Consider the following 26166-nt stretch of genomic DNA (forward strand, 5'->3'; position numbering starts at 1 on the left):
ACAATGTCTTGAGGGGCTCATGGCAGAGGTAGTGGTCCTTACTAGATCCTTGGAACTAGCGTTTCTGAAGCATCAACAGCAACCTTGGTTCTGGAATATGCTGAGGGTGATTACGTAACTGAAACAAATGTTTGGGTGAGGAGAAATCTGGGAGGCAGATTTCTTAAGACCTAAGGAATTCCGTAGCAAGAAGCAACAACTACCATCTAAGAAATGAAAATGCTTGCTCACAAAGATAATGTAGAGGTTGTGATGTCGACGTCATCTGGGATACCAAGAACATTGAGTTCAGCATGATCGAGGGTATTAAGAGCATCTTAAGGGATTTGAATTTAGAGGGGCTTCCACCAGTGGCTATTTCTATACTTTGGTGGAAGGCAGGAGTTTCATAAATGCGGCGCTTTGCAAAGGTAGATAGTGTAGATTGGTGGAATTTTTGCCACACCCTAGATATGGAAAATATGCCATTAACATTTGATGCAAGATTTCTCCTAAATGAATTTCAGCTCAAGGTTATAGACTGGGCCGCTTAAATAGACTGACCCACATCCTAGTGACCCCGCTGCTCATACTTCTGAGTCTCTGCTATCCTCTGTGGCAATTAAGTACTGGGATAAAATTTTATCCGGATTAAGTGATTTAAGGACTGGAGATTTATGCTTTCTAAATTTTGAAGGTGTGTTGTAAGTCCCAAAATAATATGTTCAGAATTCTTTGAATTCTTTAAAAGGAGGAGCTCATGAGAGATTCGGGATTCAAATTTTACAGGTTTTGTATTTGATAGAAATACACTCATTACAGTAAGAGAGCCCAGGTTGTAGAAGCTAAGGGATCCTTACCTTCCCCCAGGATCCTCCTAGGAGAGATGGTGAAGAATAAGAAGTTGAGAGGTAATTCAATTTATTTGGGTTTTACTTAAAAATTTTTGGACTATGAACTTTATCTTAAAATGTCAAATACTTTGTTTTAGGAATTAATTCCTTTGGACTTCAACATGCAAGGGCATTTGCTCTTTGAACATTGATTTCTTACTGTAGAAATGGAGACTCATTTAGGTTATTTGATCTCATTGTAGAACCTCTGATAAGCTCGCGTAGACAATGTGACTGGACAAGATTTGATAAAATAGGGTATAAAGTTTCAGTTTTAGGTACAGCTGGGCCTCGGTGTTAATTTAACTAATATCTATCTGTTTGACACGTTTTGGGGCTGTCTGACCCACACTGGAGGAAGAATATTGACAGCTTATCAGTAGGATACTCTTAGGTATGATGGTTAGTATTGAAGGAGTGCCTTCCTGAAGACGGAAGCAAGACTTACTTGAGAGATTGCTCATCTTCCCTCACAAAGGGTTGGCTATCCCCTGGGAGATCCTGGGTTGGTGATTATGCTCCATGAGTTAAGATTTTAAAAAATCTTGAAATGTTGGAGAGGGGAGCCTTGTTCCTCCTGGCTTCCCATTTTCTACAAAAGGACCCCCATTAGAATAATATCCTGGTCTCTTGCCCCACCTCTTATCACTCCTCATCTCCACCCCAACCAGAAGAAGGCCAACCTATCTGACTGGTGAGTTTGGGTAAAGGAACTTGGCCTGAATAGTTTATTTTACTCTGACTTTCCTTTTGGGATCTACCTGTCTCTAAAGGCTTCTGACCTTCTCTTTCTGTCAAGTAGTTACCTTAATAGAGCAGATACCACTTCCGGCGAGGAAAGCCTGCAATTTTAGGAGCTAAATTCATTTCAGAGGAATGCTACTAAGCCTATTTGACTACTCATCATCAACTGTAGCTTTAATCCATGAAGCAGCTAACATGGCTATCTTCTGGTCTCACGTGCTTTTAAGTTCAATGCATCAATTGAAACCCAAGGAGTATAAAAGCACTAAGCGAGGAATAGAGCTGGGTGATAAATCTAGCCCTGCCACGGACATGCTGAGGGATGCGGGAAAGATCACATCTATTCCTTGAGCCTGAGTTGTCTCAGATGTACAGTGAGGAGGTAGGACAAGATAGGAGAAGATAGTCTCTAAGGGTCCTTCTAGCTTTGATATACTGTTGTGTTAATGGGAGAAAACGGAGGGGAGGGAGTTCACATTGACAGTCTAAATTGCATCCTGATCAATTGCCTTTGAACATCATAGTTATTATCCATGTGTTATTGATGGATTTGGGGAATTGGGTTCCCAAATAATGGTTCCATATATGGGGCTCACTAGTCACCGCTATTAGGATCAACCTAGCTCTAATTGGCGACGTTAAAAATAGAACCGAGCCTTTTTTGGTCTCCCTGCCCTCTCATGCTTGGATACTTCTGATAATTAAGACTGTGATAACGTAGACTTTTTTATTTTCAGAGCAGGAATGAAAATACTGCCAAAGACTCCAAGTGAGTTTTGTTTGAATTTGGCTGGATTTAAGAAGTATGTCTGCAAGTTTAAATTATCTCTTTCTCTTAAGCATTATTTTAGGGCTGATCCTCTTGCCTCCAATCTTCACGATTTTGTGTTTTTCTCTCTGGCTCTCTGTTTCAGCCACACTCTCTCTTAGAGTTGCTCCTTGTCTCTCACTTTAGTCCCATTTATATTTCCAATTGCTGTAGCACCTGGGGACCTTGACAATCAGCTTTTTATTTTAGCATGAAGCAGAGCGATAGAAGCAGATGAAAGTTCAGTGCTAAATAAATCTTGGGACTCTGTATGTGGTTTTGAAATATTTTGGAAAGTTGGAAGTTAGGGAAAAAAGCCAGAATTTTGAGGATTTTCTTTGCATGCAATTTTTCTATGGAATGCACTCCCTCTACCTAGACATAGAACTTCAGTGTTTTTTCTTTTTTTTTTTTTTGAGGAAGATTAGACCTGAGCTAACATCTACCGCCAATCCTCCTCTTTTTGCTGAGGAAGACTGGCCCTGAGCTAACATCTGTGCCCATCTTCCTCTATTTTATATGTGGAATCCCTGCCTTAGCATGGCTTGATAAGTGGTGTGTACGTCTGTGCCCCTCGACCTGAACTGGTGAACCCCCGGCTGCCAAAGCTGAGCATGCAAACTTAACCACCACACCACCTGGCAGGCCCCAAACCTCAGGTTCTTTGCATATTCTCTTCCCTCCCTTTGGAACCTCCTCCTTTACTTACCCCCCTTCCCCTCCCCTCTCTCTACTGAACACTCTTCCTGCCTTCTTTGCCTGTCTAAAGCCCATCCTTCATCAAGTTCCAGCCAAAGCATCACTTCTTCAGGAGGCTCTCCTGGACGTCTCAGTCTGGTCTGCTTCCACAGCTCCCTATGATGCTACGCTCGCCATCACACGTTTCACGTTTGTTCACCACTCTGGATTGTAAGGCCTCTAGAGGCTGGAACTGTGCCTGTCCTGTTCACCACTATATCCCGAGTTCTAACACGGTACTCAGGACAAAGTAGAGAATGGACTCTTACTTTATAACTTAGTGAACAAACTCATGAAGGAAGGTGTTTGTTGAAGACATATTCCCTGTTCTGGATGTTTCTTTCCATATGAAGGAAGGAAGAGACACCATTTTTTACTCCTACTCATGGGAGGAAGGGCGGCCTGTTGAATATGGGAAAGAAAGGACGTGCATAGGCAGCTCAGCCTCCCTCCTGGGAGCCCCCTGTCCACAACACACACGCGAATTACTGCTCTGCTCCTCTGCTCTGCATTTCAGAAGGTACGCCAGATACAGGGAGACCCGTGACTGGGATTCAGAAGTAGGAAGCCCTTTCTTGCCATCCGCTTTAGCTACTTCCTCAATTTGGTCTTTTTCAGTAATAAGGCTGCTTTTTATCTCTGTCTATCTTACTCTTTGTCTATGTTTTAACTGGTTCAGAACATGAGCTGAAAGGAGAAGTGATTGTTTATTAGACCTCTCCAATTCCAACAGAAGACATGAGATTTTTGTTTCCTAAAAGGAGCATGGAGTTTTAAAAAGTTAGAAGCAGGGCTGTAGTTAATGTGGGACCATTGAAAAATATTGTGCAAGGAACTGCCATGATCAATTTCAGCAAGGTGGCAAACATTTGTTGAGAGTCTGCTTAGTCCAAAGGCCTGCTCTTGACACGGTGGGGGACACAGAGATGAATAAGAGCTATTCCAGGCCTGTTGAGAGCTCACAGTCTATCAGCGAAGACAGACACATACATAAATAACTCTAATTCAAAAGAAGACTGTGATAAGTGCTATCATAGGGGAGTAAACAACAAACTATAGAGTTTAGGGGAGGCAGAAACTAACTTAAAATGAAGATATTAGGAGCCCTTGTAGGAGAAAGAGGAATTGGACCTGGGCTTTGAAGAAATGTGTTGGAATGTGTTTAACCTAGGGTCTAGACGGGGGTGGGGCGCGTGGATCAGAGGGACCCTTGGATCCTAATCCCTGGTACAGATCAAGGGAAGGCTTTGGAATGTGGTCAGTAAGGGGTCATACCCAGATTAAAGGTGCTAGAGCGAGATGTATTCTCTAGAAAATCTTGATCTGTTAAAGATAAGCAGGTTGCATGTGGTGAGTTGGTGGGCAAACTGCAATAACCTGGGTTGAAGAGGTTTTTGCCTTTCAAAGTTCTCTGAGGCTGTTCCTCCCATAATCACGTCTCACTCTCTCATCCTTCTACCTAGTGTAGGGTAGAGTATTTTAATGGTAGCCCCAGATATCTTCCAGAGGCTAGATTTTTCTCTGAATAATTGATCTAAGTGGGAAGTAGTCCACCTACAAGCAGATGTTTTTTGTGTGCTCCGTTGTATTGAGATGGGGAAGGTGTATTTCCCTGGTTCACCATCATCCGGGACCCCTCTCACAGGTACCAAGGTATAAGAGAGAGACCAAGCATGGTATCTATAAGTGATCAGAATCACCCCCAACCCATAAGATTCAGGCCTCCAGCACACACTTTGTCCTGAATTGCCTAACTTATCTTATCCATCATTTTTTACCTACCCAGAATCTAGTCTCTTCTCCTTCTAACATTGTCCTGATTTTTCTGGTGGTAATTTCTTCTCCCTGGCCACAGTGATTAATTCAGGGCCTAAGCCATTTCATTGAGAACCAGTCTTGAAACTTGGTGCAACTATTGTGAAAGAGGCACTCGTCTCTGGGGTTGCTAAGCTGGGAGGATGAATGCTCACACAAGGAAAAAACCTGCCTAGGAAAACACAGTGGATAGCAGACCCAAGCTATGGAGAAAGATTTCAAAAGACATTATCTGTACACTTATATTCAACCAAACATGAAGCCAAATATATCCACGGATTTTTAAGTGACATGAACTAATTCTTTCCTTTTATGGCTCGGGTTGGTTTGAGTTAAGCCTCCACCAATTGTAACTGAAAGAGTACCAATTAACTCACCCAGATGGTGAACCACATCTGAAATGTCTCTTTCATGTCCTTTCATCTTATTATGTACTACTCTTTCTTCATTTTATGATCTCACTTTTGTTTTTAGATTTGTTACCAGGATATCCCTAATAGGCTACTTTCTGGACTTCCTTTCCAGACAGACAGCAACCCTGGGTGCTACCTTACTCTAGGTCCTAAGAACCAGAATGAGGGCTGGAAGAGAAGTTGTGTTGGCCCTCAGGCTTCTGAGTATAGAGTCAAGGTACCACTGACAACCAGCATCCGGGCTCTAAGTGGAATCATAACAAACCGACAGACCTGCAGAAGCATCAGACTCAAGGCCTTAAGTAGCCCAGGCACTGGGATACGAGCCAGAGAGAGAAAGGCAATTAATCCAGGATAAGGAGTCTGAGGATGGAGCCTGAGGGGTGGGGTCTGTTTAGTGAACAGAAAATAAAGTGACTCAGTGGAACATTTTTGGGGGATTTTTCAGGGATTAGCCTGGAGCAGTAACTAGGAGTCAGTTTGTGTCAGGCTTTGAAAGCCAGACTGAGGAGTTCAGAATTTAGAGTAAAAGAAGTGGAACTTCATGACTACAATTCTGGAGGCAATGTGCATGGGACCAGTAACAAGGAAATCCATTAGAAGGCTCCCATTCTGATACAAGATGACTTTGGCTTCAAGCCTGGGTGACTGGGAGAGGGTTGGCGTCATACCTGAGGATAAGGGGCTCCACGCGGGAAGCTGGTTTTGCGGGGCGAAGGAAGGAGATTTCGAGTTTGATTTTAGATGTGTGGAATTTCATGTGCCAGTGGGTGAGGATAATGTGAAACACATCGACTTGAAGATCCAGAGAGAGAACTGAGCTAACAATTTAGAGTTACAGTCATTCCCTTGAAAAGACAAAGCGAGGCCACGAGTGCGACTGACTTTTCTTAGGGAAAATTGCCAAGAAAATCTGCCTCTTGGTTTTTTTCTCTGCTTTATGGAAGGAGACTGGTAATCCATCTAGTAGACAGCACATAAACTTCAAAAATATATGGTGATTTAGGAGGAAACAGAGGAGCCTAGAATAGGATCTAATTGGCTGCCCAGAATGATTCCCTTTTGGGAAGGTATTGAGAGCTTTGTTCCAGCTCATTGTGACAGGAAGCTGCTCTCCTCCAAAAGACCACACACAAACTTGGGCTTTAGAAACAATTGGGAAAAATAATAAAAAAGGCAACTACCACACAGAAAACATCATTCATGTTTTTATCTTTTATTTGCAACTTCGTGGCAGAAAGCCTTACTGCAAGAAATCATGGCTGACAGATTATATCGGGTTTGTAAGGAATGCGTGGATCACTTACTGATGTCAAGCAAAGAAATGTTGTTGTAACGAGGCAGAAAAAATGACTACCAGCGATTATTTATCACTAACCTTTCCCTCTGCTTTGTCCCTGTATTCCATTGGTTATTAATCCCTGACTATATTTTCTCTCTGACGTCTCTTAGAGCAGTTTATCAACCCATATTTATTATGAACCTACTATGTGCCAAACTATACCAGGCAATTGAGAGAGAGAGAACAAGAAATGGTTTCTACCTTCAAGTTGCCCAGAGGTAAATAAGAGAACAGAGAAAACACAACTCAATTGCTGGGGTCTACAGTAAACCAATGTTCTGCTAAAGGTAATGATGGAGAGACACTTTCAATCTCGGTTGACAGAAAAGATTTCTCCCAGGAAGTGATATTTCACATGTGATTTGTGATATGACATAATATAGGAGTAGGAATTTTCCAGTCAAAGAAACTTGAGAGAAGGGCTTTCTGGGGAGAAGAATAACATTGAACCATATTATCTTGTTAACCCAGTCAGCCTACCAAAACTTATTAAAGTCCTAGACATGGTATGAGGCATTAGGGTTACAGAAATAAATGAAATGTACACAAAACAGCGAGTGTTATTTTTAGAATCTATTTTCTATGCCCCAAGATATTGGTATTACACATTTCTCTTTGTCTCTCTTGGATCTCAGTTTCTTTTGACACTTTAAAAAAATATGGATTATTCTAGGTTCTACAATGCTAAAACTGAGCCCTTTTAAACATGAGCAGACTATATCACAATGAAGTCATTGTTTTGTAGGGTGCTTTATTCATATATTTGAAAGCTCAATGTTTTCTGTCTAGGGAATTAATGGTCTCTTTTTCTCAGGCAGCTGGGACAAGCTGGGATGGTTGTTGTAACTTTGGATACCCAGAGCAATTAGACGTCCTCCTGCTCAGCTGCCTGAAGAGATGTTCTGATTTCAGTGCTGTCACATATAATCCTGGGTTGGTCGAGATGAATGGGTGTTTGAAATGACAACATGAACCCTCTGCCCCATGTGGAGGATGTAAAAATAGACCCATTGCTGCAGGGAGTGCAACGAAAGTCACCTTTTTGTTTCTTAGCGTTTCACTTTTCTTTTTCTAACTCCCTTCCTCCCACTCTGTGAGCCTTCAATATAGGCAAATAAAGTCATGTCTGGGAAACAGACATGTTCTGTGCTGTCTGGGGGCACGTACCATCATTGCTGTGGCTTAGTTCATCATCTTCAGGCCAAGCGAGTCTGGGCAAGGAGTCGTCAGGAGGAAGCGCAGAATTCATCTCGTCAATCTCGTGCTTCTACAATGGTTGGACTGAATTTTAGAGTAGATTGATTAGATATTGTGGCTTTGTGTGGACACAAGTCCCATGTGACTCTGCAGCCATCTGGGGGAAGGTAAGCACCTCTGGTCCTTCAGTTGTCAATCTCATGGTATCTTCCTAGCACAACGATGGGTACAGATGTGTCTTCTGAACCTGATCACCCTCTTGTTGGTTTCTTTTTTCTCCCATTCCAAGAGGCTTCATTTCTCTAAACCCAACCTCTAATCAGTTTTCAGGCTCTATTGATTCTTTGTCCCCTCTCTCCTGTCCAACCCTGGTTTCTCCTTCCCACTCCCTCTACCAAACTCAGTCATTTGATACCTCATATCAAGATCATGTTGCCTCTCTGCCTTTAGATGTTCTCACACAATCTATACTTCCCTTGGCCTCCATGGTTTCCTGTCAACAGGGTTTGTATCTTTCCTATTAAAAATAGTCCATGGCTCCCCATAAAGGCCTAATCTTCAGGAGGGGGTTTAGAACTTTTCACATTCTTTCCTCTCACTGCTCTGCCTCCCTCTATCAACCCAGAGCTTTTGATTCCACAGGCGATAATTGTTTCTTCTATACCGAGGAGGGACTGCCCTCTTTGTCCAAAACCATTTGCCTGGTTGCGTCTGTCCTGTCTTTATGGTGCCCTTGAAACCAGCCCCAAGGAACTACCAGAGTGAGTGCCCTTGGTATTAAGAAGATATTTACTCCTCATCAATCTGGCAAAGTCTAGCTGGCTTCATGTGTCACATATCATTGTCCTAAGCCTTCTAATACGACATTGATGCCACTGGCATTTCCCTGGATCCAGATGCAGTTTCCTGACACTTAGAGGAACAAATTAGCTTGAAACCAGAAAGGGCGACAGAAGTCTCAGTGACAACTACTTTGAGAGGCAAGAGAAAGTTAACTCTATTTGGAATCAGGACTCTATGCCAGGAGCAAATCACACCTACAACCCACTTTCCACCTCCAAGGACTCCTGATTCAAATTGTTATTCAGAAGGAACCCGGCTTCAATAAAAAGCAAGAGCAATTGTTAAGAGGAAAATAAATGGGGAAAGATTTCATGAAAAGATACCATGGCATCTCAAAGATCTTTGCCTAATTACTTATTGAGCAATAATTATTTGTGAGATGCCTGATATATATTATCTAATTAAATGTTGACCCTATAGAGTACATAATTTTGTGTCCTTATGTAGATAAGGAAACTAAGGCTCAGAACATAACCACATCCATTCAGATTATGAATAAAGACACTGGGATTAAAAAAGATTTATGTAATTCCCACATTAGTATTATTCCAATGGTACCTCTCAGACCACCAATGACAGTCCTATCCCATCATTTATTCAAAAACTATAACAAATAGTTATTGAACACGTCTAATGTCACCAGACTATGTGTTAGGAGTTGACCATTCAATGGTGAAAAAGACATGTTTTTAGGCATCAAGAATGTTAAGGTTATCACAATGTAATAGGAGGCACAAAGGGATAGGCAGGCAATTAGAACACAGAATGGAAATTATTATGACAAGAGAAACACAGAGCATGTCACCTACAAGTGATGCTTTTGGGAAGAAATGGTGTTGAAGGTGATACTTGAAGGATGAGTAAAAATAAGTGAAACAAAGGACAAGTAAAGAAGATCCTAAGGAGAAAAAACATGTGCAAAAGCACGGATCCAAGAGAGTGCATCCAAATGGAGCACAAGGAATTAACTGTAGTTGGAGTGGGGGAAGCAAGGAAGAAGTGAGACAGTGTTTGGGGGTAGGGCAGTGATGGAGGCTGAGGTCATGCTCTGGAAGCCATGTTGAGGAGTTTGTCCCTTATCCTGAGGGTCGTGGAGAGATTTCAAAGGCTTTGATATCAGGAAATTGCATGATTAGAAAGATGACTCTGAAATTAAAAGGAGGCCAGGTTGAAATGTACAGACCAGTAAGAAGACTGTGCTAGGCAACCAGAAAAATGTTAATACAATCTGGAGTTGAGTGGTTGTCCTGGAGGGAAGTGGAAAGATCTGAAAGTTTTAGGAGGTAGATTTGATGACTGTTGACTCAGAGTCACCTGAGAGAGTAGCCAGGGAGGTTGCAGCCTTTCTCCTCTTGTGAAGCTTCTGGACCAAATCTCTAGATCTTGGAGGCAGGAAGTGAGGAGACTGTATTCCATGAGACCCTCAGAACTAATTCCAACCTGCCCCATTTTCCTGTCTACCTCATCACTTGCAGAAGTCCAAGCCTTTCTTTTCAACCATTACACCTTGAACTCTTATCCCCTTGTTAGTTGGTATAATGTTTTATTTTCCCCCATTCCTTCCCACCACAGTTCTCCGAACCATTCCATTGCGCCTGTTCATGATCATTACATTCTTTATCTTTGTCTTGAAATAGCCATGAAAAAGCCATTTCCCACTTCCTTAATTTTCCTGAAAACTTGTTGGTAACAGTCTTTCTTTCTACCTTAAGTCTTATCATCTTTTCAACTTCAATCTCCATCTAAACCTCAGGCCTTTTAGTTCTATGCTTTCCTTATCTTGAGGGACATTTTTGATCTCTTCATCCCAGTCACTAAGTTTTAATGGTCTTATGCTTGGTTTTGTCATTTTTGGACAGTGTATTTTACAAATTACACGTTCAAGTGTTCCAATTTCCAGCCAACCAGAACTTTGCTCTCCCAAATCTCTCCATCAAACAACCCCACTGAAACCTTGTCTTTAACCCCATCCTCTCCAAACCTCTAACTACGAACCATCTCCTCTGAACTGCCCTTCTTTTCCACCTCAGATTTTTATGGTCTACTATTTTATTTAGTCACCCCTGTGCAAGACCCTCCCCTTTCTTACCACCCCTCCTCCCACTACCCCGTTTCTCATTATACCTACCCAGAAAAATACTCCAGATGACCCCATCCATCTATCTTCTCCATGTGTGCACTCGTGATGAGCATGACTGGAGTAAATCACACTGCCCAAATTTTAGTGCCGTTAGGAATTTATGACCACTGATGACATAACACATAACATTTGCCAACATTCTTACTGAGTTTCTTTAGTAAGTGCACTATTCCCCTTCCTGAGGACTAGTTTCCTAACTTCTATACTTTCCTTAATTCTAAACTCTGCACTCACCTCCTTCTACAGGGTGTCACTTGATATTTCATTGAGTAAATAAGAGACACCAAAGGAGCGTACCCTCACTCCAACCATCGTATCTACATCTGTCTGTGCTTATTTCCTACTTCCTTCCTGCTTAAATGGAGGATGTGTTTCTCCTCTCACCAAATGCCAATTCCCTTCTATGTGCAATCCCCTTCTGTGTGTGTGTGTGTGTGTGTAAAATCTCCAGCTTAAGCCTATTTTATGACAAGCAGACTAACATACTCAAATGCCCACTTAATATATTCGCTTGGATGTCTCAGGCATTTCAAACCCAATAAATGCAAACCTGAAGTCTTCCGCTCTCTAAATGTGCTTGTCTCCAGTCTTCCCCATCGCGATAAACAGTTCCAGTATTCTTTGAGTTGTTTGCCCTAGAAACCTGGAAGTCATTCCTTTTCTTACCCCCATTTCCTATTTATTAACTGATTCTGTTGCTTCTACTTTTAAGAATGATATTTAATCCATTGATTTCTTTCCGCTTCTGCTACAACCAACCTAATCGAAGTGCCAATGTTCTCTGGATCTGGACTACTATAAAGCTTGTTAACACAGTCTATATATTTAATAAAACCTCAACTCCTTCCTTGGTCTAAATGCCCTGCATTATTTGGCCTTTACACATCCAGTTAACCTCAAATTCAACCATCCAGTCATTTCTTCTCTGAGTGTCAACCGCGCTGCTTTATTTTGGTTTCTTAGTCAAACTAGGCTCTACTCTACCTCAGGCCATTTGCGCTTGCTATTTTCTCTGTCAGAAATTTCTCCACTCTTCGCCTGGGCTATTCTGCTCATCTTCTATTTGTCAGCTAAAATATCACTTCCTTAGTGACTTCCTAGTCTACTAATCAAAATAGATCTCCCTTATTGTTCTTTCTTTTGAATTTTTTTTTCTTGATAGGACATAACTGCCTTCCTTTTCTTAAAAAAATTTTTTGTGGGGGTTTTGGAATTTAGTAATTGTTTACTGTTTATTCCTCACTAGAATTCAATTTCTGCGTCGTCGGGGATCATGGCTGTTTTCCTTACCATCTTCCCTGGCATCTAGCACTGTTCCTGAAGCACAGTGTGTGTTGAATAGATATTTGTTGAACAGATGGATTTGAAGTTGAAGTTGGAAGCATCTAGAAGGATGCTTAAGTTTCTTACTCAGACAACTAGGAGGAATGAATGTTTCCTCTACCAGGTGGGAGATCACAGATCACAGGATGATGGGGAGATGAATGTGGTGGGAGGGAGTCTGATAGTTGCGTTTTGGACATTATCTGTGTGAAGGACCTGTGGATCCTCAGGTGTAAATGTCAAGGAGGTGGTTAATATTTATTGCCCTAGAACTTGGGATAGACATCTGGACTCGAGGCAAAGATTTGAGAGTCTGCCATATGAATGGTAATTGAAGCTCTAGTTAATTCCACCTACAACTTTTCTTTCCAGTGCCAGTTAATGTGCTGCCATCCTTCGCTCACACTAGCTTTTTGACTATAGCCCCGTGGTCCTTGAGTTAAGAGAGCTGCCCTCCAGTAGAGAGCACCACTTGTCTGCATTATAGAAGGACTGTTTGGAACATATCAATTGGCTCCTGGACGGGATCTTGGTTAAAAACAATAATGAAAATCCCTCACCAAGATTTGGGTTAAATGGCTATAAAAGAGAGTGGCTGCTTTAGGGGAACTGGTATTTACTGAGCCCCTACTGTGTACCAGGCTCTTGAACTACTTTATTTCATTTAGTCTTTGCAGATGTAAGGTTTTTACATCTGTTTACCGACTGTAGAGTGACCTTCTTCTGTCCAGGAAGATCATAAAATTCCTTTTTAAGGTTTAAATGCAACAACATAGAACCAAGTACCTCATACTCAGTATGTTCTCAAGAAAAACTAGCTCACCGCCTTCTACACTGCAGCCCTTTCAATAAGCAGAGGTTTTAAGATTACAGTTGCCCATAGGCCTTGTCCTGCAGGGATTTCCCAGCAGATGAACTTGGGCTTCCTATGGAAAAGTACAAGAACAGTAGAAAGGTGTGGATGCACGTATGTGTGTATCCCTGTAACAGACAGGCACGTGGGCTGCACTTCACCTATCTAGTGAGAACGTGAGCCCAGCTTTCAGAGATAAACACCCATGGATGCAACGTGACTGGCATCACATGGATACTGTCCATTCAATACGCTATAGTGTGTGCTATAATAGAAGTATCTGCAGGGAGAATTCATCTCTGAGAGCTGAGCTGGATGCTAATAGAATCAGCACAAATATGAGGAAACTTGGGGTAGAGACATAAGCAAAATTTCTCATGCACACTTTAGTGTAGAACACTGCACACACGCCCACACACCCTATGTAATAGGTATGTACCTATCTGCCAATCGACCTGTCTCACACCGGCCCTCCGAGTACATTACGTGTTCCTCCACATCCCGCTGGGAGAAGGGTTTGGTTTGTAGGTTGCTGCTGCATTTTTCAACTTTACTAGTACTTGCCGTAAGACTCTTCTTTCAAATATTTGCATTCAGAAATTAAAAATAAATCCAGTGGGAACACATGTTGTTTTTAATTTTCTGAGATCCCTTAGGCAGTGGTTGGAGTTGGGGGTGGGGGGAATGCAACAGCCCTTTATTTTGCTTTCTAAGCTTGACTTCTACTTACCTGCTTCAGAGAAACTGCAAAACATTTGGGGATGCTTCCCTTAATGTTTGGTCTCCCCCTGGCTTTTTCCTCTGTCTGACCAGAATGGCAAAAGTATAGAATGTTAGAAGTTCAGAACTTGAGGGGAACTTGGAGATGTTCTTGTATAATTGCTTATTTTAAAGAAAAGGAAGCCAGAGTCCAGAAAGGGAAAGTGACCTTCCCAAGGTCACATCACTATCAAGTGGCAGAGCCTGAAATGATCCAGGTCTCTTATTCCCATTGAGGATTGTTTAGGGAATGCAAGGAATGCCTTTACTTATGCTGCTGCCCTGCTTGGTGTGAAACCCAAGATTCTCATACCTCGACCCCCTCTCCCCGACTCCCAGGGATCATAGGAATCCTCAAACCAGCTCAGCCACAGGAGGACCCGTGAGGTCCCAGACTTTACTGATCCTGCCTGACCAAGCCACTTGCCCTCTTTCTGCCTTCACTTCTTTGAACCAAAAGATAGTAGTGTTTTCCTGCCTTCCATTCTTTATAGAGACAACCTGTGGACAGAACTTCGTGGAAGGAAGGCTTTTATAGTGCTAGAGTTTAGTTCACAACTGGGTGATCCTGACATGCTTGTTAATGAATATACGTAACTGATAACGGGGGCGTATATAACCTGAAGTAGTCCTGACCCAATCTTCCACTGCTCTTCTGGGCACACTAGCTTTCTTCTTGTTTCTTAAACACACCAAGCACACTCTAGACTCCAGGCCTTTGCAGTTGCTACTGCTTTTTGCTGGGATCCTCTTCTCCCTGGAATCTGCAGGGTTTGCTCCATCAATTCCTTCAAGTTTCTGCCCAAATGTCAGATTGTCAGTGAGTCTTTCTGTGGGGAATCTATTCTAAATAGTCACCCCTCCCCGAGAACTCCCTATTTATAGTCCTCTGCATATTGTTATATTGGCACTTATTACAGCATATTATACTTGTTTTTTTGGGATATTGTCTGTCTTCCCCTCAAAGGCTGTAGTCTCCATAAGGGCATAGGTTTTCCTCTGTCCTAGTCTTTGTTACATTAGTAGTACCTACAAAAGTGCCTAGAACCTACGACACTCGATAAATAGTTATTCAGTGTGTGAATGAATGAACGCCATGTTTCTTCTATTAGACTGTGCTGTCTTTCAGTGTCCTCAGTTCCTCTGGTCTCAGGGATCCTTCTCTGCTAAGAAGGCTCCTGCTTGGTCAGTATTCATATCTGCTGACACCACTTAATATTTTATGGGATTCCCTTATCAGTTTGCTCAAATGGTGGGAATGAGAACCTACCTTGTCTCTCATTTACTTCTCACTTGGGATTCAAAAGAAGATTGAATTGGATGTCAGGAAGCCTGAGTTCCAGCACCATATAGCTCTCCAATCATGTGAATCCCTCTACTCTTTGGGCCTTGATTTATTTACCTGGAAACTGTGCCCTCTGGCTTTAACTACTCCTAGATGGAGGAACATTAGCATCAGGAGGGCTTCACATCCGGGTACATGGCCCTGTCTTGGGGAAGTTGGAACTCTAACAAAGAGGAGCAGCAGAGGGTCTCAGGCACAGGAAATAAAGTTGGGGGTCCCAGTTATTCAGCGTCAGACATGGGGTGAGGACTTGGTTAAGAGAATAGAAGGTGAGGCCCAGGGACTGAATCACAAGGTCAGAGTAAGGCCAAGGATAGTTTGAGTTCCCTTATTAGCTCCTTAAATTCTCCAAAGTGAGAGGATCGATAAAGGAGGCAGGGACAGTGTCAAGGTACTGAGAGCCCTAGGTTAGTGCATGGTGGCATGGGGGTAATGGAAGGGTATGGCCCTTCATTTAGTCATTCGGGCTGTTGGGCTGAGGACTTCCTCTAACCTCGTGGGCCCCATGAGGAAGCATTTTCCTGAACATTTCTAGACAACTGCCCACTCTTTGCTCATCCAACGGGGAGGAGGGAAGAGTAATCTGAATGGTGGGCTTGGATGAAGACTTGGGCACAAATGAGCCAGCCCCTTCATCCTGCTTTCTTATAAGGATCATGCTGTTACTTCAACCTGGGGAGGCCTGTGGCTTTCTGCTTCTGCCTGTGAAAGAGTAAATAAACCTGCCTAATCTTGGGGTTCAGCCTTGGCAGGCCCAGTTATCCAAATATATAAGCTGAATTCTCCAATATCAGCTTCTTGTCAACAATCAAGATAATGTTTTGGCCTCCGTGAGCCTTATTCTTTTGTCTTACATTTCATTTGGCTTAGAACTTGGGTGGGAACGAGGAATGCTGTTTACTGGATCCCTTCAACTCCCATATCATCAATGTACTAGTCAGTCAACAACACCTACTGAATACCTACTATGCACCTGGTACTGTGGCAGTAGGTAAAGTGGGTAGAAAACTATTTGTGGAGCACGTGCTAGTGTAGCAGATATATTCTAGATACATTACACATCTTCTTACTTAAACCACACAGCGGACGCAGGATTATTATTTCCATTACAGATGAGAAACTGGCTCAAAAATGTAAAACAACAACAAAAACTTGTCCCTGGTAAGCATAAATAGTATATGTTGGAGCCAGAATATATACTTTGCTATGTCTAACGCCAAAAGTTATATCACTTGTGGTTTCTGCTCTCCAACTCACAGCCTACCAGTGGGAACCGTTAAATGGGTCCCAAATTACAACATCTTCCAGATTGTGGCCCCTGTTAGTTAGGGACAAGCTGCAATGGAGAAAAAGGAAGGACCGTACTCAGAGTGAGGGCCATAGGGTTATAAAAGACTTTCTTGCAGGGTGATAATTGAATTGATCTTTGCAATTTCGGTATGAATCAGGTAACCCTGGATTATTATTGTTATCACCTACTATCTGCTTGATGTTAAGCAAGTTATGTAACCTCTCTGAGTTTCAGTTCCCTCATTTGTAACATAGAGATAGTAACTGTAGCCCCACGGGTTTGTAGGGTGGATTAACTGATGTAACATTTATAAAGCTACCAGCACACTCCTTGGCCCGGGGTAAATGTTCTTCAACATTGGCATTCTCCTTATTCACCCTCTGAATCTCAGCACTCAAGTAAGGAGCATTGCGTGGTCAAGAAATTAGTCTTTGCTGGAGGGAAGCGACTCTGTTGGACATGTTTCTGGGCACAAGGTGCTTTGAAAATGATTTTCACAGGTGACTTCCAGAAATTTAGACTTGATATAATTTCACAATGGGACCACTAAGGTCTGAAATCAAAAAGTCTGAACGTCTGCTTTATCTGATGCTCACACTCCTTCTAAAGGGGAGATGGAATCCAGATGTTCAAGAAACTTTTATTGCTTATGTTGCAGTTTATATAACTCTGATGAGACTGTTATGGTCCAAGTGTCCCTATGCTTACCCCAGGAAAGCAGAAGGTAATTATCATTTCTGTGAGTGCTTGGAGCGCTTTGAAACATTTTTCATCACCAAAATATAAAAGGGAGGTAATTTTCATTTTATTTGTTTAGTTCTTGATTGTTTCTTCCTCTCTTTTTATGGGATCAAAAAAGAGAGTGTTGCATACCACATTTGGTTTGGGATTAAAACTAAACCGTGTCCTCAAATCGTCTTACAAAGACTGTGGTTGTACCGTTTCCTGGACAGGTTGGTACAGTAGTCAGGTCTTGCAAAAAAAAAAAAGTAAGTTTAATGTAAAAATTGACTAGTGAGATCTTTTTTTTTTCTTTTTCTCTTGCTTCTGAGCAGACGAGAATTCAAAGAATAAAATACAGCAATCTGGAGAAGTCCAACGTGGATTTTAAGTCTCCCTCTCTGCTCACATCCCCAAGTTCATGGAGGGCAGGAATCTAAGCATTGTTGGAACTGCTTAGGTGCCAAGAACTATGCTCTCGCTTTTGGCATGGACGACTCTTCGATCTCGCCTATGGTGAGAAGAATGAGCGGCCTATATCTGGAGCACCTGGTTGTGTGTTAAAATGAAGAACCGTGGTCCAACGCCAGGCGGACTCTGCATCAGCAGCACTGGCGATGCAGCCTGGGAATGCCCTCCCCCCTTTAAAATAAGCTCCTCCACTTATTATTCACACGAAAGTTTGGAAAACACTGGCGCAAAATCTATGCTAAAGCATAGAAGAGAAGACAACTGTTGGTTTGCTCAACAACTGGACTAGAAATTAATTTGGCTCAGCTTGGAAAAGAACCCCCGCCCCCAAGTTAGCAAAAATAAAAAGTAAAGACATGTTTTGTAAAAAGCCTGTTCATCTTGAAATCTCCCTCCTTTGTCTGCTGCTTTTCATCTGTGTGTTGTCCTCTCTCTCTCGGGATTACAAAATTTTCCAAATGGTTGTGGTGATTTTGAGCACGTTCCCTGAGATCGTATCTCTCCCCAGCTCTAAGGAGAATAGGTCAGAAGTAAGTTCCGGATGCAGGGGCTTACCATGCAAGGACACAGCTCTCTGTAACACCGGCCTTGGCCCCTTTTCTATTGAACACCTTCTTCCCACCCAGCTTGTTTTAGACATATTTACCCACAAAATCTTCTTCCATGCTCCCAGCTGGAAATAATCTCTCCCTCTCCTGGGCTGTCAAGCTCTTTATCAAGCACGCTTCATTATTCCTGTCTGCCTTGCAATGACTTAAATCAAATGAAATGTCATTTGTGTAATGCTCTCCAAAGCATTTTCACATGCACGACCTCGTTAATCTTCATGATGTACCCTCGTTGGCCATGGAACTCTCCTTGGTTTAAGAAAATGTGCTGAGGCCCCAGAGGTTAAGTGACTTCCCCAAGATTAGTCAACTTGTTAGGGCTACAGGCAGATCATCTTTCCATTATGCTGTTTTTCATATAAGTTGTAGAGTTTTATGCCTCCTTCAACGAACTACAAATTTTTTTTAAGTTAAGCATCTATATGTGCCAGAAACGTACCAGATACTATAGGAAATAAGGGAGTCAGCAAAGCTTCTTCTGTTAAGAAATTTACAGTCTTAGTAGAAAGTAAATCAGGTTCACAAATAACTTTCACTCATGCTATGTTTTGGGTGTTTGGGTCCCCTGCTTAATTCATATGTTGAAATCCTAATGCCCAGTGTGATGGTGTTAGAAGGTGGGACCTTTCAGAAGGGGTTAAATCACAGAGGCCAGATCAATGCCCTTATAAAAGAGGTTCAAGAGAGCTCCCTTTTCCTTTCCACCGTGCAAGGATACAATGAGAAGTCTGCAACTTGGAAGAGAGCCCCTGTCTGACTGTCCCGGCACCCCGATCTTGGACTTCCAGCCTCCAGAACCGTGAGAAATACATTTCTATTGTTTATGAGCCAATGTTTCGTTATAGCAGTCCAAACAGCTAAAACAGCCCTATCTTGCAGTTATGTATTCTTTTTTCCCTCACATATTTTTAAGCATCCACATGTTAGATACTACACCAAGAATTTCACATACTTTAAAAAAAGTCATAGTGCAGCAAAGTAACAGTCATCAATAATCTAAGCGCCAAAGAGAGATTGACCCTGGGTGTGCCAGAGAGTCTGTGTGACGTTGGAGTTAAGAGCTTGTTCTCTGGAGACAGACTTCCTGGGTTTGTTTCTTGTCTCTACCGCTTAATACCTCTGTGACCTTGGGCAAGAACTTACATGTGTTACTCCTTGAAGACTAAATGAGTGTGTAAAGAACTTAAAACAGATCCTGACACAGACAAGTGCTCAATAAATGTTACTAATAATAATACTAAAGTAATTGGGAGGCGTGCCCTGTGGCATAGCGGTTAAGTTCTTGTGCTCCGCTTTGGCAGCCCGGGGTTCGGATCCTGGGTGTGGACCTAGGCACCGCTGTCAGCCATGCTGTGGCAGGCATCCCACATATAAAGTAGAGACAGATAGGCATGGATGTTAGCTCAGGGCCAATTTTCCAGAGCAAAAAGAGGAGGATTGGTGGCTGATGTTAGCTCAGAGCTAATCTTCCTCAAAACAAAACAACAACAACAATAATAATAAAATAATTGGATGTTACAATTATTATTTAAGTTGAAGTCTTTAGCCAAATTTGGGGAGGTATTAGCCATTATCTCTTAAAAGGGTTTTATTCACCACACTCTTTCTCTTTTCCTTCTGGAGATCTGATGACATAGTTGTCAGGATTTTTGGTATTGTTTCACCAGTCCTAAGGCTCTATTTCTTTTTCTTTTCTTTTTTTTTTTTTTAAAGATTTTATTTTTTCCTTTTTCTCCCCAAAGCCCCCCGGTACATAGTTGTGTATTCTTCGTTGTGGGTTCCTCTAGTTGTGGCATGTGGGACGCTGCCTCAGCGTGGTCTGACGAGCAGTGCCATGTCCGCGCCCAGAATTCGAACCGACGAAACACTGGGCCGCCTGCAGCGGAGCGCGCGAACTTAACCACTCGGCCACGGGGCCAGCCCCTCTATTTCTTTTTCAATCATTTTCCATCTTTGTTGTTCAAACTAGATGATTTTTATTGGTCTACCATCAAGTTCATTGACTTTTTCCTCTGTCATCTTCATTCCGCTCCTGAGCCCATCTAGTGAATAGTGTTATTTTAGTAAATGTATATTTAGTTCTAAATTTTCCATTTGGTCCTTTGTTATAACTTCTATTTATTTGATGAGATGTTCTTTCTTTTATTTCTACAGTGTTTACCCTTACTTTTCAAAGCATGGTTAAAGTAACAGCTTTAAAATCTTGTCTAGTAATTCTGACATCTGTGTCATCTCAGGGTCAACATCTCTTGATTCTCCTTTTTACATGAAAAGCACTGAAGTTTCTGCATTCTTCATGTTTATAATTTTGGATTATATCTTGGACATTTTGAATATTATAAGGGTCTGAGTCTTATTTAAATCCTATAGAAAGTATTTTTTGTTTGTTTTAGAAAGCAACTGACCCAGTTTAAGGTTGCAAGCTCCTACCAGTCTTGTCTCTGGGCTGTTTCCAATGTAGGTTCAGTTTTCAAAGCCTTTGAAGGACCATTTAGATCTGTCCCATGTGTGCACCATCCAGGTGCAGTGTAGACCCTGAGTGGGGATTTATCCCATAGTTCAGTTCTCAACACCTTACGTGTATACTTTAGAGCCAGGGTCCATGAATATACAGCTTGGAGATAAGCCCAAGAGTGCATACACAACTTTATGGGACCACTTTCTTTCCTTTTTGTGGTTTCCCTGACACATTCTGGCTCCCAGCATCTACCCCACACACTTCACTTCACCCCACCCCCACCTTGGTTTTCTGTCTAGGAAACTAGGATTTTAGGTTCTCTGCTCTGCCACGTGCTTCCTGAGACTGCGTCTGATCTGCATCAGAGGCCAAATAGTGAGGGGATAGAAAGTGATAAAAAGCAACAGGTGTCCCTCCTTCCCATTCTCTTGGTACTACAGTTCCCTGGTCAGTAAGATTTCTCCTCCGTTGGAAGTGTAGGTGGCTGCCTGGCACTGCTGCCATTTCCACCATTACTACCACGGGATTGCTTGGAGATTGGGGTGGGAGAGAAGGAAAACCAAAATGAAATCCAAAACAGGGGATTTCTACCATACTCTCTGACCCACTCCTTTCCTGCTCCTCGGACCAGAAGGTTTAAAAAAAAAATCTTTTTATGGGTTAAATTATGTTCTTCTGCATTCATATACTAAAGTCTTAATATTACCCTCACAACTGAGAATGTGACTTTATTTGGAAAGATGATCATTGCAGATGTAATTAGTTCAGTTAAGATGAGGTCATACTGGAGTAGGGTTGTACCCTAATCCAATGTAATTGGTATCCTTTTATAAGGGAAATTTGGACATAGGTGCATGTAAAGGGAAGACAATATGAAAAGACAAAGAGAACAGAGAGCCACCTACAAACTAAAGAGAGAGATTTGAAAGAGATCCTTTCATCACAACCCTCATAAGGAAGCAACTCTGCGGACACCTTGATTTTGGACTTCCAGCCTCTGGAACTGTGAGAAAATCAATTTCTGTTTTTTTTAAGGTACCCAGTGTGGTACTTTGTTATGGCAGCCCTAGCTAACCAAGACAGAACTCTCTTGGCCCTCACCTAGTGTACACTTATCAGTTTTAGGCTGTCTTTGAGTCCAGGCTGAGAATTATTTGAGGAGGAAAAAGAGGAAAGTCCTCACGAGTTTGGTGTTATTTCCAGTTCTGGTCTCTTTCCCCAATCTGCCTGCTACCATTTATCTTTTATGTTTGTCAGGTAGCTACTCTGTGCCTTCTGTCCAGGGTTTTTCATTGCATTTAGTAGGAGAGACAGAGTGGAGTGTGCTTACTCAGTCTTGACCAGGACTAAAACTGTTTTGGGATGTGTTGCTTCTCTCTCCTTGCTTAGATTTTATAGGGCTGATTTAAGGAAAAGGATCTTAGGTTCTTCTGTCACCTTGTCAAGAAATGAAAACAGGAAGCTCTCAATCTCCTTTCCTTCTGAGACTAATTTCCTCCAGGCTCAGATTAGAGATGTTAACATCTTTTTGGTTGCAATTTAAATTTCTAAGTTCATTCTGCTCATTATCTCTCAAGGCTGAGGCCTTTTGGACTTCAGGGCAATAAAAATGAATTATCTCTCTTCACCTTTAACAATAAAGAAATGGGCACCAGTGGCAAGGCATTCTTAGGAAGTCTGTTCCTGATTCATCCATGTTTTATTCACTTCAATTTTATAGACATTTATTGATCTTACATATTTTTTAAAATTTTATAAATGGCACTAAAAGAATGAATCAGACATGGTTTTCTCCCTCGAAGAATTCAGGCAAACTACCTCTCAGAGACTTGATACCCTCCATTTACAGAATAGGAAAATTATACTTACCATACAGATGTTGTGTGGATATTTTGAAAAGAAAAGAAAAGAAAAGAAAAAAGCATTTTGTAAACATAAAGTGTCATGCCAATGAAAGGTAATAATATTTTATTTGCCTTAAATGTGCTCTCTTTCCAGCTTTAAAGACGAGCCGAAATAGGATTCTGGGTTTTGCTGAATAAAGCTGTGTTTACTCCCTCCAAATCCCTTCATATTTTGTTCCCACCTCTTCTCAACCTAATATTTCAAGGCAAAACAATCCTGATATTTTTAGTCTGGAACCCTACAGCAGCTTCTGCTGGCCCTTGCCCTTTTTGGGAACATTCCAACCGTCATTAAGTCTTTCTGAAAGAACAAGTACCAGAACTGCACACAGTATTCTGCCAACAGACACCCTGGGTCTTGTAAAATGGGAGAATATGGCATATTCAGATTTAAGAGAAAAATGTTAGGTATAAAAGTACATGGCTCCTTGAGTTGATCTATAACTTGCCTTGGCTCTTGAAAGTACCCTCAGTCTCTAATATCTTTACTCTCCCTTCTTCTCTACCTGTCGAAATAGGACTCATTTATTTAACAAGTAAATTTCGAGCCCGTACTCTGTGACTATGGCAATAAACAAGATAGAAAAGGCTCATGTTTTCAAGGGGTTTGCATTCTATTGGGAGAGAGTGGAAAGAAGGTGGAAGGAAGGAAGGAAGGACGGAAGGAAGGAAGGAAGGAGATATCAGATAATGATAAATGTTGGAAAGAGAATTACAATAGTGTCAGATAGTAGAGAATAATGGGGTATCAGGAGAAGCCTCTCTGAGACTCATGAAGGTCAAGAGCAAGAGCATCCCAAGCAGAGAAAATAGCTATTTCTTTTTTTTTAAATTTTTTATTGCAGCAGCCTTGGTTTATAACACTATATAAATTTCAGGTGTACATGGTAATATATTTCAAATTCTGTGTAGATTACATCATGTTCACCACCCAAAGACTAATTACCATCCATCCCCACACACATGCCTAATCACCCTTCTGCCCTCCTCCCTCCCCCCTTCCCTTCTGGTAACCACGAATCCAATCTCTGTTGCTATGTGTTTGTTTGTTGTTGTTTTTACCTTCTACTTATGAGTGAGATCATAGGGTATTTGACTTTCTCCCTCTGACTTATTTCACTTAGCATAATACCCTCAAGGTCCATCTATGTTGTTGCAAAATGGCCGGATTTCATTGTTTCTTATGGCTGAGAAGTATTGCATTGTGTATAAATACCACATCTTTATCCGTTCGTCCCTTGATGGGCACCTATGTTGCTTCCAAGTCTTGGCTATTGTGAATAATGCTGCCATGAACCTAAGGGTGCACGTATCTTTATGCATTTGTGTTTTCAAGTTCTTTGGATAAATACCGAGCAGCAGCATAGCTGGATCATATGGTAGATCTATTCTTAATTTTCTGAGGAAACTCCATACTGTTGTCCATAGTGGCTGCAGCAGTTTGCACTCCCACCAGCAGTATATGAGAGTTTCCTTCTCTCCACATCCCCTCCAACACTTATTGTTTCCTGTCTTGTTAATTATAGCTGAAAATAGCTATTTCAAAGGCCCTTTGGTAATGTTGGCACAACTGAGGAATAGACAATGGGTCAGGGGCTAGAATGGAGACGACGGGGGGAGGGGGGAGGCAATGGCAGGTGGGGGTGGGAGGGTGGTACAAGATGAGGTCATAAAGATGATCACAAACCAGATTACATAAGTCTCTGCAAGTCAGTGCAAAGATGAGTCTGGATTTTATTCTAAGTGTGATGGAAGCCATCAATGGTTTTTAAGCAGGGAAGTAACAAGTTCTGATTTACTTTTTAAGATGTTCACTCTGTCAACTATGTGAAAACTGCATTGTACTTCTCCTTCAGGACTCATTTCAAATGTTTCTTTGGTCAAATGTTCTTCCTTCAAATCCCTGGGCAAAATCAATCTGTGCTTCATCTTGGGCTTGAATGCAGATGTACCATTAAATATAGTCATTTGAACTTTGATGATTAATCTGGTTTAACTGAACCTGAATGTTTCCCTTCTGTAAATCTAATGATGGTATACTGATAAACAGGTACATAGAAAAGGCTGTGGCACTTAGTAAATTCTGGTGTACCACACGGCCTTAGCACTTGAACCTGAAATTTAGCATTTATTTGGTCATTTGCATGTTTGATTCATCCCAATGACTGACTTGCTTTAGGGCAGAGATTTATTATATTGGACCCCCTTCACCTAGCAGAGCTATAGGAACATCTCGAAATGCAGAGATTGCTCTGTGTTCACCAAAGTTCACTTCTTTCTCATCCTATGTAAACAGCTGGATGGAATTTCCCAGCCTCCAATGAGATATGACCATGTGACCAAGTTCTAGCCAACTGGAGGGAACTGGAAGTGATATACACGATTTCCAACCCTGGCCCTTGAAAACTTCCCGTGGGTGATTCTTCTGTTCCCTTTCTTGTTTGCTGGCAGAGAGTGAAGAATTATGAGGCCCCGGAAGAGGGTGAATAGAAAGAAGCCTGGGACCCTAAATTACTGTAAAGACTGCACACTGGGTTGTTGCGCTAGAGAAAAATAAGTCATTTTGATAAGCTGTTAAGATGTCACTGTTTATCTCATACACTGCTAGTATTACCCTGACTAGTATAACATACCATCATATGTGAAGAATTTGTGTTTATTTTCACATATTTTATCTCCTTTACCCTTTCTGTTAAGAAGGATGCAAGACACTCTGATTTTTCCCAATTTGTAGAGGAAGACTCTGGGAAAGGTTGCAATTTTCCCTGATTGTTAAGGCAAGAACAAAGCCTTGAGCTCTTCATTCTGCTTTAGGAGAAACAGAAAAAATCTAAAGAGAGAGTGGAGAGTGGATTAGACAGGAGTAAAGAAAAATTATTAGAGACAAGTAAAGAGATCGTCACAGTAGTTGGATGGCAAGAGATGAGATTCTAAATAAGTAAAAGAGGAGGATGGCGACAAGAAGATGGGATGGAAGTCACAGAGCTCTTTGCTTTATACCATACTCTCTGCTGCATTGTCACCTACTCATTAAAGTCCCCATTTTATCATGTCGGGAAACTAATTGACTTATTCTAAAATGGATAGAGTATACCAGAATTGAAGGTGAATGGGACTCACTTTGAATGGGTTGTGGTTCCAGAAAAATGAGTGAGGCAAGAGATTCTTGGTAGGTATAGGAGAAATATAGGCATTATTATTATTATTCTTTTAAAAAGTGTAAGTTGTGTCACACAGAGCAAAATTTGATTCACCTGTGTTATCTTTTGGCATAATTCAAGACTCAACATATGAAGAAAATAAATGCTTTGAGATCTTCTACTCCTGACTTTCAGGTTTCAGATGGCAACTGGCTACAACACGACTTTCAAATTCTTATTTCTAGCCGAGACTTCCTCCTAAAGCCTACAACCATATATTCATTTGCCAAAGTCTAAGAGTCTTGTTAAACTTCTCCCTCTATTTCTCAATTTAATCTGTCTCCAGTCCCTATAGAATTTACCTCTTAAATGTCTCTTAAAT

General features: G+C 41.6%; 1 long non-coding RNA gene across 2 annotated transcripts in view; it reads left to right on the forward strand.

Moving 5' to 3' along the window:
* Window positions 1–18063, forward strand: part of LOC123290343 (uncharacterized) — an 84686-nt gene extending 66623 nt beyond the window's left edge. Inside the window, exon 4 of one of the 2 annotated variants that reach the window (XR_011493377.1) lies at window positions 17539–18063. This is a non-coding gene — a long non-coding RNA (uncharacterized lncRNA). The remainder of the gene's footprint in view (window positions 1–17538) is intronic. The other variant, XR_006534785.2, reaches the window with a different exon arrangement.
* The last annotated feature ends 8103 nt before the right edge of the window (window positions 18064–26166 follow it).

Source organism: Equus asinus, chromosome 12 (genome assembly GCF_041296235.1).
Source record: "Equus asinus isolate D_3611 breed Donkey chromosome 12, EquAss-T2T_v2, whole genome shotgun sequence".
Lineage (NCBI taxonomy): Eukaryota > Metazoa > Chordata > Mammalia > Perissodactyla > Equidae > Equus > Equus asinus.